This window comes from Dipodomys merriami, unplaced genomic scaffold (assembly GCF_024711535.1).
Source record: "Dipodomys merriami isolate MVZ:Mamm:240054 unplaced genomic scaffold, mDipMer1.0.p SCAF_298, whole genome shotgun sequence".
Taxonomy (NCBI): domain Eukaryota; kingdom Metazoa; phylum Chordata; class Mammalia; order Rodentia; family Heteromyidae; genus Dipodomys; species Dipodomys merriami.
The window spans coordinates 128039-141049 of NW_027204470.1; the positions used below are offsets into that span (position 1 = coordinate 128039).

General features: G+C 33.6%; 1 long non-coding RNA gene and 1 pseudogene across 1 annotated transcript in view; both read right to left on the minus strand.

Moving 5' to 3' along the window:
* The window catches only part of LOC138839202 (uncharacterized), a 49817-nt gene that overhangs the window by 24540 nt on the left and 12266 nt on the right, over positions 1–13011 (minus strand). The gene's annotated exons all lie outside the window — the stretch shown is intronic.
* Positions 7544–7643, minus strand: LOC138839213 (U6 spliceosomal RNA; annotated as a pseudogene).

The window sequence follows — 13011 nt, forward strand, 5'->3', positions numbered from 1 at the left end:
TAGCACTTTAAGTAAGAACTTGAGGGAAAGAAACAAAAGGAAAAGTGAGGAACAACTCAACACATAGATTCAAATGAAACAAAACAACCCAAGAAAACAAAAATTAATTCAGTACTCAAGAACCTGCAGGAAATGAAAGATTTAAAAAAATCAGCTATGACAGCTTATGAAATTCGTGACTACATGGGAGTGCAGTTGGGAGGATAGTGGCTAAAGCCCAGACTGAACAGAAAGTTCTGTACACAATGCCATGCACCTGTTATTCTAAATTCCAGGAAGAATAACATGAAGTGCACTGAGACCAAGTTCATACACAAGTAGGAAGCAAGTTTCTAGCTGAAAAATAATCAGGATAACTTAGGGCTGGGGGCATGACAAAGTGGTAAGAACATCCATTTAAGGGGCACAAAACACTCAATCAAACTCTAGTATTAGGGGTAAAAAAAAAGCTATGATTTAAATAATTAGAACAATTGTAATACTTGAGTATTTGAGTGGAGAAAAATCCATTAGAGAGATAGAATGAACCCATGTTCCAATCTACTTTAGTGATAATATTTTGTGGTACTTGAGACAAAACAGAGTTACCTTGCAAATGAGCATGGATGTACATTTGGGTGATGGAAATACTCTACTTACAGAGGTGTAAATTAGAATTTTTGGGTAGATTGTAGTTCTTGAACTAAGAGCCTGGGTGATGTCCTTGAGCTTTTTCTCTCAAGGATACTTCTCTAATACTTTGAGCCACAGTTCCAATTCTGATTTTCTGTTGGTTGTTTTGAGATAAGAGGCTCATGGACTTTCCTGCCCAGGATGGCTTCAAACCATGATCTTAGCCTCCTGAGTAACCAGGATTCCAGGCATGAGCCGTTGACGTTTTTAATAATTCAGTAAATTGTATAGTTACAGAAGTTATAAATTATCATTGTAACCTGTGTAATATATGTGTATATATAGATCAATGCATACAGTTAGAAATACATTGACATATTTTTGCATCTACAGTAGATTTATGAAATCATCCTTCATTATAAAATAAAATGGAAACAAATTTAATAAGGAGCAAAACAAAGGGAATTTTTACACGTTACTACTTGTTGAATGGAAGATGAATTGTGAGAATCAGTTTGGGAAAACCATAACTACTTTAACAAAATGGATAATTGCTATTAATTTCAATCAACTTTGGTGGGGGAGAGTATTGGATGAGGGGGCGGGGGGAGGCTGGGAACGGATGTGAAAGGTAAACAAAGGAGGAGGCTGCAATGCTTGATAAGAAATGTACTCCTTATCTTGCCCATGTAATTGTAACTCCTCTGTACAGTATGTTCACAAAAAAATAAAATAAAATAAAAAAGAAATAAAAAAGAAAAAAGTATAGGGAAAGGTTATATAAAGATCCATTACACTTAAATCATGATTTATTTAATGGAAATTCCCTTGTACAACTAGTTAACATAATGAAAATATAATTAAAAAGAATGGAGACATCTGATCTTAAACTGTGTTCTCTTAAACCATGAGTCAATATAATAGTTTCCTCCTCAGAAATTTTCTTTGCAGGTATTTTCCTCATAGTGACAGAAAAATGATCAATGCAATGAATATCAATACATCACATTGCACATCAGAAAGAGACACAATAAAAATCACAGTAAAAATGTTAGAATTCACCACATGATAAAATAACAGGTAGAATGTGCCAAATGCTAATTGATTATTTTTCCAAGTACTTTACCTATGGTATCTAATTTAATCCTCAGAATAATTCCATAAAGTGGAACTACTTACATTTTTAATTCTCTGATGATGATATTGAAGTCTTCAGAGTTGTAATTACTAGTACAACATTGCACACATGTAAGTGTTAGCCTGAGGTCCATCCCCGACTGTATCAATTAACCTCATTCTATTTTATGACTAAAATTCTAGGAAAAATTCCTAGAATTTTTGTGTACACTCATAATATTACATTTTATCTTTGTTAGAAAATAGGGAACTGTAATATGAAAACTTGAAGTTCAGAATCAATGTATACCTCCCTGGTGAAAGGAACTGCTAAAATATAACATTCTTGATTTCTAGGTCAAAATAGCAGAAATCATATTCTATCCCTTCACTCAACACTGCACTGCCTGGGGAGCCTAACTCTGTTTAACACTGTCTTACTGAAAGAATGACCTCCCCAATTCCTGATGGAAACAGACTGCAGGTCTTCTGGACCAATCATTTCCACATTGTAGCTCAAGTAAGTTGTTTACCATTAGAAGTATTTTGATAGTTTTTTATACCCAACATTTTGAGACAAAGGTACTACTTTAAAATGCTATTAAAGCAACACTGATATAAAAATCACCTTTGACCCCAGATAAATAATTTGCCTTTCATGTACCCAAAAATGCAGTCTGACCTATTATTAATGTTAGGAATGGGGGGATAAAAAATCATAGACAAGAAGGCCTAAGCATGAATTAAAGCCTCTCCAACTTGTGAATACAATTGGTTTAAAAAGACATTAAGGGCTGGGAAGGTGGCTCAGTGGTAGAGCGCTTGCCTTGCATGCATGAAGCCCTGGGTTCGATTCCGCAGCACCACATAAGCAAAAAGAAAAAAAAAACGCAAGTGGTGCTGTGGCTCAAATGGAAGACCGCTAGCCTTGAACTGAAGAGCTGAGGGACAGCGCCCAGGCCCAGAGTTCAGGCCCCACTACCAGACTCCCCCACCCCCGAAAAAAAGATATCAATACTACTATATTTGTTCAAAATTTCTTATGATACTGAAGATTCAATTGTAAACTGTTAACACTTGAAAATAATTCATTTTCTTGGGAGTAGGAAACAAAACACAAGGTTAATCCTAATCATATTCAAAGACATTTATTTATACTACAAATTCACTCTCGTAACTTCAAAGATTCTAAAAATAACTGAAGCATAGTGTAACGAAGGACATAATTTAACTTCATCATATACATTCAAAGGACTTTGCTAATAGAAAATAAATTTATACTAATAATTATCTCAGCCAATTCACTTCCATTCTTTTATTCTATATCTTTTATTTTCATAAAAACTGGCTTTTCATAAAATGATGCATAAAAAGCCTATATACCCACTTACATTTTCAGATTTTAACAATGTTTATTTCAGAAATGTCTTTAGCTGTATAGTCAATGAATTGAAATAACACTAAAATATTCAAAGGATTTTCAGAAATTGCAAGACTCGCTCTGTGATGTTATTTATATTGGAAAGGATATTCAAAAATCCTTATTTGTTAAAGTTGTGATAGTTACTCCCACAAAAGTACTATTAATGAAGAAACCTTTGTATGTATAAGACAACTTCAAATGCATCCACAATCTGGAGGTGACACATGCTTTTTGTTTGTTTTTGCAATGTATATCTAACAAACATATCCACAATACTGATTTTCAGTAAATATGATGGGATATTCAAACCTAAAAAATACGGGGTTTATTATCTTAGTGTGAATAGATTCAAACTTACAAAGAAAGTTATTTTCAACAGAAATCCGGAAAGAGTTTATCCACCTTGAGTTTCACAGGAATAACTGGAGAGTAATAACTGTTTGGTCAAGTTGGTCAAAATTACTCTATGAGTATATCTTAAAAGTATATCCAATTTAAGAGGTCAAATACATATTTTGTACTGAGAGTCATATTACAGCAATGACTTACTACATAATTATATGTGTATTTTCTTTCCTAGCATATACTAAGAGCTTAAAGTGATCTCTTTTATCTAACTTAATGGTGTAAATGCTTTGATTATGATGATGTTATTATTTTACAAATAAAATGTACAGAAGGGTGGTTCCACTGAAATGACAGGACGGAACACTGATAAATAACAATATTGCAACATAGCTCTTTTCAGCCTCACTGTCCACATTGGCAAGCAACATTGCAACCGCACACACACACACACACACACACACACACACACACACACACACACACATGTGCGCACATGTACACACACATATACATGAATGCCAAATTCAGGGTTTATTGTACATAAAAGTTCAATTAAAATATTGGTGATTAGAAAAATGATAATTTGACTTATTACAAAATAATACATAATCTAATCACCACGGTTGTTACATTTTACCTGTCTCTCCACATGTGACCACTTAATTTATTTTTAGTTCATTCATTTATTCATCATTCACTAGTTTGGTGCCAATACTGGAGCTTGAACTCAAGGCTTGGCTCTGTCCCAGAATTTGTTATGTTTTTGTTTTAGTTTTCTCAATGCTAGCATTTTACTGCTTATACTACAGGTCCATTTCTAGCTTTTGCTGGTTACTTTCAAACCAGAATCTAATGAACTTTTTTGTCTGGTTTCAAAGCACAGTCATCAGATTTCGTCTTTCTGATTAGGTAGGATTAAAGACCTGAACCACCCGTGTGGATCTTAATTTTTCCTGTACATATGTAATGCACATACTTAGATAGTAATTTAAAACTGAGAGCATAGAAGCAAGATGTACAGTGATGATATTGTCCTGTCAGAAATTCAAGTTAGTAATGTAAATTTCTTCTTAAGACCATACACAAAAAATACTTAAGAAGAAACCTGATGTTGTGTGTGTATATGTGCATGTGTGTGTGTGTGTGTGTGTGTGTGTGTTTGTGTGTGTGTGTGTGTGTGTGTGCTGTTGCAATATGTTCCACATATAAGCACTGTGCAGCGGTGTCCAGCCATTCACAGTTATTGCATGAATATCTGCCTTGAGATATCAACTCATGGGCAATGTCTAGGTGTCCACTCTAGGCTTCATGATGAAGAGGGGTATACTCATCCTCATCCCTAGTATTCATATAAGTGGCCCTTTTGGAAAGTACTCTCCACACTGTAGTAAGCTGTAAGATAAGCACTCTACCACTGAGCCACCTGCCCAGCCCAGGATTAAGGTTCTTGCCTGTAATTTGGTCAAAGCTATGTCTCTTTACATAGGCGACTAAAAATGTATTTACTAATTTCAAGTAAATACATAAATTCTATTTCCATCTCTTTTAAAAAATAAAAAAAATTGTTTGCTCTGTAAATTGATTAGATGCATGGATTTTGTGGCTAGCTATGTCATTTCACATATGTATCTCTTTTCCTCTTTCTCTTTCATGGTTCTCATAGACAATATGGTTGCTCCATAATTATCCTAATTTATTTTGCTTTTATATTTTTAGTTTCATCATTTCACTTTCTGCTCTGCCATTTCCCAGAACAGCACCACATAAACAGAAAAATCCAGAAGTGGTTCTGTGGCTCAAGTTGTAGAGCGCTTGCCTTGATTTGAAGAGCTAAAGGAGAGTGCCCAGGCCGAGCTCAGGCCCCACAACTAATTTAAAAAAAGAATCTAAATACTTGATAATTCTACTAACAGATCTGACTGAAATCAGTTGAATCACATTTTTCCTGTACAATGAAGGAATAGGTCCAGGCTAGGAAAGCAGCTACAGAAGGCAGGCAGAATGTATCTGTGACAAAACTTTGTGGAAAATGGAATCGAGGACTACTTACTGGTGATTCACTTGCACTTGAAGCATGAATCAGAACTATTGCTTGCTGATTCTGAACTATTGCTTTGATCGTTATATTTTCCAAGAAGAAAAAGTGAAATTTAATTGACAGTAAAGGACTATTAATACATTTTGACTTCTCATTAAGCATCTTCAATAATCAAAATAACTTGAATGCAATAGACAGGCCTATTTTTAGATGAAAACAACTGTCTTTTATAAGATTATTTCTTTGTTGCTTTGTATGTCCCTCCCCCACAGTGTAACCCCCGCTTTCACTATATTTGATGTCAGTATAACATGTGGAGGAGATGGGGACAAACAAGTCGTTTAAGGATTCAGGTGGACCTGTTGCAACAATGAGAAGTACAAAATGTCATGTCAAAACCAACTTTACAATGTCGATGTGGGGAGGGGAGGGGGGTATAATTGGGTGGGGGGAGGGGGGAGGCTGGGAAGGGAGGTGAAGGGTAAACAAAGCAGGAGGCTGCAATGCTTGGTAAGAAATGTATGCATTATCCTGCCCATGTAATTGTAGCCCCTCTGTACAGTATGTTCTCAAATAAAATAAAATTAAATTAAAAAAATAAAAATAAAAAAACATAAAAAAACAATAATTTAGGTAGTCATACCAAGGACTTCTATTTTACTACTGCATTATACATTTTTTCTAATGTTGGATACCAACATTAGAAAGCTACTAGAAAGCTCTTAAAGCCCATATGTTGAATAGTGAGTTCTCTTACACTATAACATGATATTTCCCAAATCATTTACAAAGAAGGCATTGTTTCCTATTTTCTCATTCCTAGAAAAAGCTGCACATGAAGACACCAAGGGTCCTCATGTTCAGACAAGGAACAAGATGAAAAAGTGAGGAATGGTATCAATTTCAAGAAAAAAATGGAGTAGGATCCAAGCAAATTTCTTACTATGGTGTGAAGACTACTTTCCAAAAAGGCCACCCAGATGAATACTAGGGATGAGGATGAGCATAGCCCTCTTCATATGGAAGCCTAGAGTGGACATTTAGACATTGTCCATGAGTTGGTAGCTCAAGGCAGATATTCATGCAATAACTCTGAATGGCTGACACCCCTGCACAGTGCTTATATGTGGAATAATACCAGAGTGGCAGATACCAATCCCCAAATTAAAGGCCTCTGGTCCTCCTTGCATGTTGCTGCTGGGAATATAAATCGAAATGATACTCTGTTGAACCATTATATCAAACCAGGTTTGAAGAACAGCTTGGAAGAAACTGCATTTAATATTGCCAAAAGGATAAGTATGTATCACTACCTCTTTGAAGTTGTGGAAGGCTGTACAAATTGTTCTCATAAGTCGTAATGGTTTGGTTAAGTTTATTAAATTTCAAAAATGCCAGTCCATCCTCTGTGGCCCTACACATTTTTTCACAATAAAAAGCAACAGCAATATCTTACTTTTAAAATTCATGGATTCCATGGTATTCTTCCAAGTGAATTGCCTGACTCTGATGTCAAAATGCATTCAAGAGTTTTTTGTATACATCTATAATGATTTCTGCAGAGTTTGTGATTTTTTTTATCAGAAATAATTTTAACTTATCTGTTGAAATGGTGCTTTTGGGAAAGAAGTATATCTATGTTTGTACAATATCCATAATCTATTTCATTCGCTCCTAGATATAATACTTTGAATTCTACATTTTTATATAATGTATAGTTTCATTAATAAATGTGTCCTTTCAGATTGCATTCCATATAGAAGAAGTTTAAAATTCCTTTTTATCCTAGGTCCTTATATTATTTTATTTCTTTGGGATAACATGACAATGTTATCTAATTTCAGTTTTGTAATGGTTATGCTATGTAAAGGCCTTTCTAAGGTGAAGATTTAATATACTGATGTCAAACTAACCTTTAATTCTATGAATTACATGTATTGTTACACTTGTATTTTTGTAATCAACTTTTTAATAACTGTTTTTATATTTCTTGCATCAGAAGAATGACAAATATAGAATACTTCACAAATTTTCATATAATCCTTGTGCAAGTGCCATGTTCATCTCTGTGTTATTGTAATTTGGGTAGACCTGCTGCTGAAGCATGAAGTACCCTCTAAATTTAAATACTTAATGATGCAATCTTTATACAGGCATATATCCATGGTTGCCTATTTGTAACAAGGAACACTTATTGTTCCTTAAATTGCGATTGATCTTATTTCTCTAAAATTCTGTGTATAGTGGAAAAGCTTATATCATTTGGTCGATTGCTCATATTTACAATTTTTTTGTCAATGACTATTTTGTCGTTTTCATTTTAAATTTGATCATACTTTGAAGCCTTTAAAGCTAAGTCCAAAGGTGATGGCTTTTCAAGAACTTATTTATCAACTGAGTTAGCTTTGTAGAGCTAATTGATTCAAAGTAAGCCTTGCTTGAGAGCTACTTCTAAACTTCTGCAGCTTAAAATTTCCCAAATTAGGTCTTGCTGGGACAAATGTCTACCTGAACCTTTACCCTTCTTCCTTGTAGGAACAGACCAACCAGAATATCTCACCCTGACAGCATAGATTGTCTTACTGGAACAAAATTAATCTTAGTTACAAGGGATCATAGAGAGATGAACAGTTCAGACAGAATTGTTCAGAATAGAAGGTATTTTATCAAAATATAATTGTTTATTATACTTATCATTTCAAAAGTAGCTAAAGCCAAGAAGGTGAAAAAATTTTCATATGCATGATTACCTACTGTCCTGGCCTGTCTATCATCCAACCAGGCAGGAACTTACACTACTGACTCTCTATCACCAAATATTTCCATAGCTCCTGGAAAAGTCCATATGTTTCTCCTCGAAATTAGCCCTTAAATTGGTAATGTTTTAATCACAGTGTTTCCTCTTGCCTCTAGGCTGTAAATCTACAAATGGTAAAGCTTTAAGTCTAACTCTACCAAACACTGAGGTGGAGATAATGGAAGAAAACTTTAAAATAGAGTTGCCTTTGATTCCCTAACCACAACACAACAATGCAAAACAATTTTTATATTATATATACTTATATATTTTATATTTATAAATATAAAGTATGTGCTGATTTTAAATTTCACACAATGAATATTACTAGAATTGATAATTTGACAAATATATTGACACTTATTCTGATAAATAGAATGGAATATAAATAATTAGATTTAGGATATATATTAGAATATAAAAAGTATCAATGCAATATCTTCGGTATAAACTTGTGATACGTTCTATGTGTTCGTGATCTTCTGAAATCACATGGTAAAATAACAATATTGTTTTCTGCTAATCTATAACGGATTTTACTCTGATGCTCTGTTTATTGTTTTAACTCGCTGGTCCCAAAGTGTTTTTCTCCATATTTCTGAAGCATTCTTACAGATTATACCCAAATTTTGCTGATATGATGTCTAAAATCTATTATTTTTCTGAAGGACCCACGGATCCGAGGATACCAGTTCCTAGTTATCTGTATCATCAGATAACAAGGGCAAGACTTCTCACATAGGCCCATGCAACATGCCAACAGAAAATAATTGAAGACATCTCAATTTCTCATTTCCTATAATATTTCAGGACCCCACTTCCTTACAAGAATTAGCAGAATTCAATTGTGAAATGCAAGGCAAGTTAAAATGAAAGATGAGATCACAAAATCTGAGAGAAAGTACTATAATTCAAACTTTCAATTTACAGATGATCAGCCCATATGAGTCAACAAAATTACAAATGAACAAGATTATTTTTAATACCCCTCTCCTAATGATTAATGAAAGATTTTAGTGCAGCCAAAAAATAGATTCTGTAATGATAGATCCATAAGTGGCCTAACAAGGCTAGGAATACTTGATTTAGAGGTCAAATATAATTTAGAAAAACATTAATTGAGAAGATCCTTAGTGCTTCAAAACACTGGTACTTCAGTAAAATGAGGTTCGGTAGTATAAAAAAATGTTGTCATTCTCAAACCAAAGATAACCTATATTTAATCTCCTGAAAGTATATTCATTTTCAAATAAACTATTTAAAATCACATTTGCCAAAATAGCACTTGACAAGTAGATGATAGTGACATTACCAGGATTTCAAGTGTAGGGAGCTAGTTACAATAGAGTTGATTTACATACCCAGCACCAATAGCAAACAAGTTCAACCATTCATCAAAGTGTAGAAATAGTACTCCCCACCATTTGTGTTGTTCAGTAGGTGCCTTCAAGAAATGTGTTAAATAGATCAGCCTCCCATATTTCAAACCCAAATATTAGCTAATAAAGTAAATTTTATCACATAAGAAGGTACATTTTAAAAAGTCACTAATAGTTGCCTTATCATGTGTTGTTTTATATTTTCCCTATCTGTCTAACATAGTAAGAAATATGACTTTAAGTTTTGAATATGGGTACTAATGAGAAATGTGACAAAAATAAAATCTGTCTTTTATTTGTATCATATTCCTCTAAGTAGTAAATTTTAATTTTCTTCTTTTTCCAAAACTTATAGGTAGTAGAAAAAATTATCCTATGTAAAATAAAATAATCATACACCATTTTACAAAGCAATTTATAAAAACTGGTAGTTAGAAATAAATTCTAAGCCATTTTTAAATTTTCTTGTTGACTAAAGATATAAAATCATGTCTAAGTGTTTCACATCTCCAGTCTTGCTAGTTGTTATTGCAGATGAATGAATTATGGAAATATAAGCTGACATCAGTTCAAGTATATGTGGGAGTGAAACTCCATGGAATGTATATAAACGTTTCAAAGTATTAACAGGCAGTTTAACAGAATGACTATCAGGAAATTGAAACCAGTGAGGAACAATAATAAAGAAATAGAATGAATGAAAAATGGAACACGGGGCAAGTACAGCTAGAATACTCAATGTACATATGTAATGAAGGAAGTGCTAAATCTGAATTCAATCTTGGAGAAAGAGTTGGTTGACATTGATAGAAGGAGTGACTCTGATCCAGGAGCATTAGACAATCAGATGGACATATTTAATTGTAAAACACTTGTACAACCTTTTGAAATTCAGTTAAAAAAAAACAACAAACAAAAACACACAAAAATGACAACCAAACAGCAATCTCTAGAGAGTATGAATATGACCTCTCAAAATTTTAAGCAGTTAATGAAGGGCAGTCTTTGGAAAAGCAAACAATCTGTTCAAAGAGGGCAGTTTGGGGTAGGGGAGAATTTTGACCAGATTTAGAAAGATTGTCTAAGGTTATAAATCACCTATATCTTCTGCAAATATTTTCTTCTGCGAGTGCTCTTTGTCTGAACTGGATACTCCAGTCCTGAGTCACACTTGATAGCTTGTGAAGACAGAATGGAAGAAACAAGATCAAGAACCTATTTCTCCACTGGAGAGAAAACAGTCCTCTCTGTTTTCTCTCAATCTCCTCACTACTCCATTTTCATACTTTTAACAACGTCAAGTAATTTTGAATTATATCTTTCCTTCTTTGTTCTCACAAAGTAATTGTTCAAAATAATTCATTAAATATTATTTGCCATTATTTTCTATCATGCTGTTTACTTGTTCAAGCGAGTCCATTAAACTTCCCCTTTTCATTTGGTTGCCACGAAAATCCAACAACTATGTTAATGCGGACCAAGGCTAATGCAAAACTTAGTCTCCAAAAATCCAGTCCAAGAACCTATAATCACAAATATTTAGCTATAATTTTTCTTTTTTTTTACCTTGAAATCTTCTTGTGTCTAAAGTGCCCACAAAAATAAGTATTCCACCACTTTTTGGTTCAATCACTTCTAACCTCAAAGATATTTTGCTAACAAGATGCTTAGAGGAATCCTAAGAATACTCCACTTTTATCTTCTCTCTTAAAACTTTTATCTTCTCTCATAAGAATCTCCTTAGATACCATATCAGGAACAGTGAAGTTATTCTTTGCAAAATTATTTCAATAGGTTATTTTCCTCTTGGTCTTGTATTTGCTCAACAAGATGTATGAGAAGAATAGAGTTAAATCACCAATTCCTTGGATGATATTGTCTGTTACAAAGGACAATACTTCTATGTCCTACTTCTATGTCCTCTTCTTAGCTCTTGCCTGATTTCCAATTAATCACAGGTTCTTGGCTTCAATTCTAGAGAAGCTGAAGCACCATAAGGCTTCCCCCACTGCTACATCTTCATGGTTTCTCTTTGAAAACTCTTTTATTTGGAGGTGGAATTTATTTTCATGTCTTCATTCAATTTATTCTGCATTATACTGAACCAAATAAGCTCTGTAAAATTACTTTAGGTAGCAAAAAGATTAACACAATCTATATCACTATATAGAATAGTTTTGGCCCCCTCCATTGCTGAAACCAAAACGCTTAGCTAGGTCTTCTAATATCGTGTTTTCTTACCTTTTCTATTTGCTCGAATCTTTTCTGATCCCCGATCTTTTGGGCTTATGAAATAGGAGAAGTTTTCACTATCTCATGTTAATAAGGATATTATATTTTTGAGCTACTTAGAAATGTGAAATCATTGAAGTATCCAATCAGATTTTTTTCTGTGTTTCAGTGCTTCACGTGCAAAGACATTGTGGAAAGTATTAAAACAGAGAAGTGTAAACTCAATACGTTCTTTCATTGTGCAGGACACTTTCTCCCTAAATATTTTGACCCAAATAAGCTTTTCAAGAGAATTACTGTTTAGTAATTAAAGGTCAATTCACAAATTTTGATGTCTTATTTTAAAAAAAAACTTTGAATTTAAATTCCACTACAACCTTGTTTCACACAGTAAGAGTATATTTCCTGGGTAAGGACAATTCTCATGGGAACCTATACAGGATTTACAGCAAGGTTTGAGAGGTTTGTTTGTTTACTGTGAAAATGAGCCACCTTACCCACATTGCTCCCTCTCAGCTAAGTCTCCATGGATTTCTTTGCATGAAAGCCTATTTTCCCAGGAAATTTTAAATTTTCTGAATAGGCTAAGTTAAAAGTTAAAACAATTAAAATTTACCTGTCATAATTTTAAAACTCTTTTGAAATTCCTTTATCAGAATCTCAAATTTACCAATCCTAATTCCACGTTTATCATCAAAAACAGTTAACATGTTGTTTTCATGATATAGTATCCATGAAACTATTATTTTCCAGTGGCTTTGTTACGCATATATATGAAGGTATAAGCTGATGCGGAGCAAAATGAACTCCAAGATATGGAAAGAGATATTTATTTATTTGCAGTTGTTGTTTTTAATGTACTATGTGATTTCTATTTTCCTTGGGTTTTTCCCCTATGGTATAACTCCTACTGTGTTTGATTTTGGTACCCTGTGTATTGTGTATACATTTACCTTAATTAGGGAAGGGAAGAGAAACAACAAAATGGCGAGATAAAGGACAAAAAGCAAACCAATGCAATAGCAATACTCAGAAGACAATATGTTGGAAATGTACATTACAACGT